This window comes from Sus scrofa, chromosome 5, assembly GCF_000003025.6.
Source record: "Sus scrofa isolate TJ Tabasco breed Duroc chromosome 5, Sscrofa11.1, whole genome shotgun sequence".
NCBI lineage: Eukaryota > Metazoa > Chordata > Mammalia > Artiodactyla > Suidae > Sus > Sus scrofa.
The window spans coordinates 70,355,239-70,362,315 of NC_010447.5; the positions used below are offsets into that span (position 1 = coordinate 70,355,239).

General features: G+C 38.3%; 1 pseudogene; it reads right to left on the reverse strand.

Annotated features, from left to right (window-relative positions):
- On the reverse strand, positions 3,047–5,010 carry LOC100519429 (annotated as a pseudogene).

Consider the following 7,077-nt stretch of genomic DNA (forward strand, 5'->3'; position numbering starts at 1 on the left):
TGGAGGTTCCCAGGCTAGGGGTCTAATCGGAGCTGTAGCCACCAGCCTACGCCAGAGCCACAGCAACGCGGGATCCGAGCCGCGTCTGCAACCTACACCACAGCTCACGGCAACGCCGGATCATTAACCCACTGAGCAAGGGCAGGGACCGAACCCGCAACCTCATGGTTCCTAGTCGGATTCGTTAACCACTGTGCCACGACGGGAACTCCAGTCTTTCAATTTTTGATTGCATTTTCTTTTTCGATATTGGATTGTATGAGCTGTTTGCATATTTTGAATATTAACCCCTTGTCAGTTACATCATTTGCAAATATTTTCTACCATTTCATAGGTTGTATTTTCATTTTGTTGATGATTTCATTTGCTGTGCAAATGCTTTTAATTTTATTTGGTACCATTTTATTTATTTTTTTTGCTTTTATATCTTTTGCCTTGGGAGACTAATCTAAGAAATATTTCTATGATATATTTCAAAGAGTGTTTCTCTTATATTGTCTTCTAGGAGTCTGATGATGGCATGTCTTAAGTCTTTAAAACTCTTTTTGGTTATTTTTGTAAGGGATTTTTTTATGAGGAAATTTCATTGTTTTACTGTAGCGGACAAGCTTTCCTAGCACCAATTGTTGAAGAGGCTGTTTTTCTCCATTGTGTATTCTTGCATCCTTTGTCATAGATTAAGTAACCAAAGGTGTATGGGGTTTATTTATGGGCTCTTTGTTTCATAGATCTATGTGTCTATTATTATGATATTACCCCACTGTTTTGATTACTGTAGCTTTGTAGTATAGTCTGAGTTCTAGAAAGTTTACACTTCCAGCCCCACCCCCACCTTCAGGATTGCTTTGACAAGTCAGGATCTTTTGAAGTTTTCACATAAATTTTAAGGTTATATGTTCTATTTCTATGAAAAATGTCCTGGGTATTTTGATAGAGATTTGCATTAAATCTGTGAATTACTTTGAGTGGTATGGCCATTTCAGTAACATTTATTCTTCCAATCCAAGAGCATGAGATTTTTGAATCAACTCAGTTTCCTTTATCAGTGTTTTATAGTTATTAGCATAGTTATTTCCCTTCCTTGGTTACATTTATTCCTTGAAGAGTTTTTTTTCTACAAAATTTTAAAAAGGGCTATTTTTTATTTTCTCTGATATTTCATTATTAGTGTATAAAAACACAAACAGATTTCTGTACATTAATCTTGTATCCTGCTAATTTGCTGAATTTGTTTATTAGTTCTATTTTTTTTGGGGTGGAGACTTTAGGGTTCTCTTTATAGAGTATCATGTCATCTGCAAATAGAGTCTTACCTCTTCCCTTCCAATGTTGCTATCTCTTATTTCTTTTTCTTGTCTAATTGCTGTGGCTTGGACTTCCAATTCTATGTTAAATAGAAGTGGTAACAATTGGCATACCTGTCTTGTTCCTGAATTTATTGGGAAATCTTTTGGCTTTTCACCATTGGGTATTACACTGGCTGTGAGGGTTTTCTGATGTAAATGGTTATTATTATGTTGAGATATGTTTCCTCTGTACCCACTTTCATGAGAGTTTTTATCATGACTAGATGTTGAATTTTGTCAAATGTGTTTTCCATGATTGTTGAGATAGTCATGTGGTTTTTGTCTTTCCTTTTATTAATGTGACTTATTACATTTATTGATCTGCAATTGTTGAACCATCCTTGATGACATTAGAATAAATCCAAGTTTATCATGGTGTATAATCCCTTTTATGTATTGTTGGATTCAGTTTTCCAATATTTTGTTGAGATTTTTGCATCTATATTCATCAAAGATATTGGCCTCTTATACAAGCCAGTAATGGTAAAAATTTTTTATATAATCATAAGAGAATAAAATATCAAGGTATAATGGTAATAGAATAAGAATAAACATCACTCTATGAAAAACACTGTTATAGATAGAATTTTTCTCTTCCTTTTGGGAGTAGTGTAAGTTGCATGGAGAGTTGTATTATGTTGATGAGAAGTTTCAGTTATTTTTATTTTTGTGATTTTTTTTTCATATTAAGAACTTCATTGATAGAAGCATATGTATGAATGTTGAGCAGACAAGGAGGTTGACTGTATCAGAAATCAGAAGAGCATCCATTTTACTTCTTTTTTTTTTTTTTCTCGGTCTTTTTGCCTTTTCTAGGGCCACTCCCATGGCATATGGAGGTTCCCAGCCTACGGGTCTAATTGGAGCTGTAGCTGCCAGCCTACACCAGAGCCACAGCAATGCAGGATCCAAGCCACATCTGCGACCTACACCACAGCTCATGGCAACGCCAGATCCTTAACCCACTGAGCAAGTCCAGGGATCAAACCTGCAACCTCATGGTTCCTAGTCAGATTCGTAAACCACTGTGCCACGATGGTAACTCCCTATTTCACTTTTATATGTTCTCTTCTGTGTTACATGGATGAATAGGATAAAGTATTTTTCCCTTACATATAGAATTCTGAATGTGGTTTGGTTTCATGAATGAAACATACTCACATAAGGCTTGGAAAGGAAAAACCATCTTATCATGGCTGTGCCAGTTAACAATAATGTTCTGACAGTGATAAATATGTGATAAAATATGAGGGAGTTATGATGTCACCTGTAGTGGTAGAAGCACCAATCATAGATCCCTTCTAGATTACTATAGTGGTGTGTCCTAGAAAGCAGTTGTCCTTGGAATCTCCCAGTCTTGCATCTCTCCTATCCTCCAATGTTCTTGTTTGTTTGTTTTGTTTTGAAAATAGCCAAGAAACAACAGAAAATTCTTTTTAGAAATTCAGGAAAAACATTTTTTTTGTAGTAATTAATATGCCTTCCTTAGGCTTTTTTTTTTTTTTGGCCTTTTTGCCATTTCTTGGGCTGCTCCCGTGGCATATGGAGGTTCCCAGGCTAGTGGTCTGATTGGAGCCATAGTCGCTGGCCTACGCCACAGCCACAACAACACGGGATCTGAGCCGCGTCTGCGACCTACACCACAGCTCATGGCAACACTGGATCACCAACCCACTGAGCAAGGGCAGGGATCGAACCAGCAACCTCATGGTTCCTAGTCAGATTCGTTAACCACTGAGCCACGATGGGAACTCCTCCTTAGGCATTAATTCACATTTCTGTTGATAACTTTCCTTAATACAGCCATACTTTTGTTCTTTATAAAAATTGAGTCTCACAGTAAAAATGGTATTTTACCACACTAATCTTTAAATTCCATCACTAAAAATGTAGTTATACACACCAACTTCTAACCTCTTTGAACATTCTGCATAATGGATTTCATCCACTTGAATGAATAATTGCTCAGAAAAGCAGTAATGCCTCCATTGTGGTATGATATGGTTGTCAATATTCTTGTTTTCCAGTAAAAAGGAGATCTCATGAGCAGACACTGGACTCCTTAAGGTTTCATTGATCAAGAGAATGTTTCTGAGCAGCTTCTGAGCAAACATTTCTTAACAGGTTGATCACAGATTTGGAGTCTCACTACTCACAATGGCACTGCCAGCCACAATCATGTTAGCTCCTGCCTCTGCACATTTATGGATTGTGTCAGGACCTACTCCACCATCAACCTCTATGTCCAAAGAAGGGAACTGGGTCCTCAACCGCTGAATCTTTGGCATCATATCTTCCATGAATTTCTGCCCTCCAAACCCACGTTCCACTGTCAGAACCAAGGCCATATCTATCTGATTAGTCCATGGTGCCAAATATTCAACTATAGTTCCTAGTTTGATAGCAAAGCCAGCCTTCATCATTCTCCTGAATGTCTTTAATCAAAGCTCCCAGGGTTCTCAGTAGCTTCAAGATGAAATGTATATTGATTGGTTCCCACTACAGCCATTGGCTTTACCCACTGTTCCCGCCTGAACACCATAGCGTGCAAAGTAGGAGTCCTGGCTTAGCTGCTTTTGGAGGCTTTCTACTGTGGGGTGACCAAAGGTGCTGCTGGGAACAAAATGCCCATCCATTACATCCAGGTGCAGATAATCAGACCCAGAGTCCAGCATCTGGAGGCACTCAGCCCCTAAATTGGCCACACTGCTGTTGAGGATGGACGAACCAATCTTGCATCTGGCTGCCATGGTGCTAGTTCCCTAGAGCAAATTACCCCACGAGTAACCCGACAAGATGAGGTCGTCGCACAAACCAGCCATGCGGTTTTGCCCCCTCCAATGTTCTGTAAGCACATTTATTCTTTCTATTGAATCCATTTCTTGAAATGCCTAACACTTCTATTTCCTGCCTATAACATTGCTTGATACACCGTGACATTAGCTATATGACTTTGAGGAAACCTCAATTTCCTCACTGTAAAATGCTAATTATGATACATTGCAAAGGTCTGTGAGGATTACGGAGAGTGTGTACAAAGTGCTGAGGTCAATTAGTACTCAACAAATAATTGGATTTTCCCTAACACTCATTAATAATGCATTTTTGTTTGAATATAAAGTGCATGTACACTTTATAATTGCTCTTTTACCTTCTTAGATACAGAATAATACTATGGATGACTATGTTTTTTGTATTATACTCATTGCCACAAATTATAATTAGACAGCTCTGTGGTTCTCTGGGATATACTAAGATGTTTTCTTTTGGGTTTTTGTAATGATTTCTGGTCTCCCTACCTATCATGCAATCCTTCCAATTGTAAATCAGGTTGAAGACATTATAGGGTTTCTTATTTTCACAAGAATTACCATTCACCTCTCCTTTGCTCACAAGAAGATTCTTTTTGAGAGAAAAGGGAGTCGAAAGGCTATTATGCTATTCATAGATCTGGAAACTTTCCCTCTGGTAATTTATACAACAGAGATTTGTCACATTAGAGGTAAATGTCATTGAATATATGCTTTGTGTATGTGTGTGTTAGATTCCACAAGCAAAGTTTCTAAATATATTCTCCTGTACTATATTAAAATCTGAAGTTGAAAAATGAAGTTTCTTTTTTTTTTTAACAACTTTTTTTTTTGTGTGTGTCTTTCTGCCATTTCTTGGGCCGCTCTCGCAGCGTATGGAGGTTCCCAGGGTAGGGGTCGAATCGGAGCTGCAGCTGCCAGCCTACGCCAGAGCCACAGCAACGCAGGATCCGAGCCGCGTCTGCGACCTACACCACAGCTCACGGCAACGCCAGATCATTAACCCACTGAGCAAGGCCAGGGATTGAACCCGCAATCTCATGGTTCCTAGTTGGATTTGTTAACCACTGCACCACGACAGGAACTCCTGAAAAATGAAGTTTCTTAATCTTTAAAATAATGTCTTTTGAGGACTTTGAGATTCACATTTCACTGTTATTAAATAAGAAATAAAGAAATCTCTCTGCATGCTGCTGTGACCTTTGACAAGTGTCATAGCTAACTGGTGGCTGCAGCAGCAGGCTTTATTCCTTTCACAGAGGTTTGTGTGTTGCCAGGTGGAAATAATTACTAAAAATAAATGCCTCAGGCTTAAAATAAAAAATGTTTGACTTTTTATTGTGCTTACTCTGGCTCTGAGTAGTCTATTTTGGGGATATCCCAACAAGACAGAACTAAAGAGCAGAGGAATGTTTGAGGTGAGGTGAACAGTGACTAGCTCTTTTTTTTTCTTTCTTTCTTTCTTTCTTTTTTTTTTTTTTTGCTTTTTAGAGCTACACCTGAGGCATATGGAGATTCCCAGGCTAGGGGTCAAATCTGAGCTGTAGTAGTTGCTGGCCTGCACTACAGCCACAGCAAAGCAGCATAAGAGCTGTATCTTCGACCTAAACCGCAGCTCGTGGTAACACCAGATCCTTAACCCACTGAGCAAGGCCAGGGATTGAACCTGCATCCTCATGGACGCTAGTCAGATTGGTTAACCACTGAGCGATGATGGGAACTCCAAACTGACTAGGTCTAGATCTTGCTTTGTTTACTAATTGATGTCATCTTGATAAACAAACCACTATGGATTTCAAGAATTTACTTTTGGAGCTCCCATCATGGCACAACAGAAACGAATCCAACTAGGAACCATGAGGTTGCAGGTTTGATCCCTGGCCTCACTCAATGGGTTAAGGATCCAGCATGAGCTGTGGTATAGTTCGCAGATGTGGCTCGGATCCCGCGTTGCTGTGGCTGGCAGCTGTAGCTCCTATTAGACCCTAGCCTGGGAACCTCCATACGCTTCTGCTGTGGTCTTTAAAAAACCAAAAAAAAAAGAAGAAGAATTTACTTGTAAATATGTTGAGAATTCTCATTTCAGTATATTTTCTTCCTCTACTCTTGCTCCCCCTGAAAACTACTAATTCTTAAATTCTTAAAAACATATTTAAATTAACAATTCTAACTTTTTGAAGGATCAGTAAAAATCGGGGGTTCAGCTCTTTGGTTGAAACACATTGCTGATGAGACCTGGTAGGGTACGTTTGATATGATCTGTTGATATGACTTCACTCACCCCAATTGTTACAAAATATGGCATAGAGGGTCCCTGAAATCCTTATCATTGAATAACTTATTTTAGAATCTAACAAAAATTCAAATGCAGTAGCATCATTTATTCATAATAATACCTTGGGTATTATATAGAACCAATCAATTAGATATTTGGGGAAAGTGTGGTAAAATGTTTTAAGTATTACTGGAACTGTGTTTCCTGTTGACACTGTGGTAAATTACAACCAATGTAGTAATTTAAAGCAGTCTAAATTTATTATGTTACAGTTCTGGAAGACACAAATCAGAAGTTGAGTCTTACAGGATTAAAATTACAGTGTCAGTTCTGCATTCTTTTCGGAAGTTCTAGAGGATAATCCATTTTCTTCTCAGCTTCTCAATTCTATTCACAGTCTTTGATTTTTATTCCCTTCTTCAATCTTTAAAACCAGTGACATAAATCTTAAAGGCCACCTTTCTCTCTGACCTCTGATTCTACTGTCACATCTCCTTCTCTCTCTCAAACTCCAACTTCCCAACCTCGCAAATACTCCTGTGATTATATTGAGACCACTTATTAAATCCAGGATAATATTCCCATCTCAAGATTCTTAAATTAATCATGTTTGTAAAGTCCTATTCCCAATTTAATAACATATTCA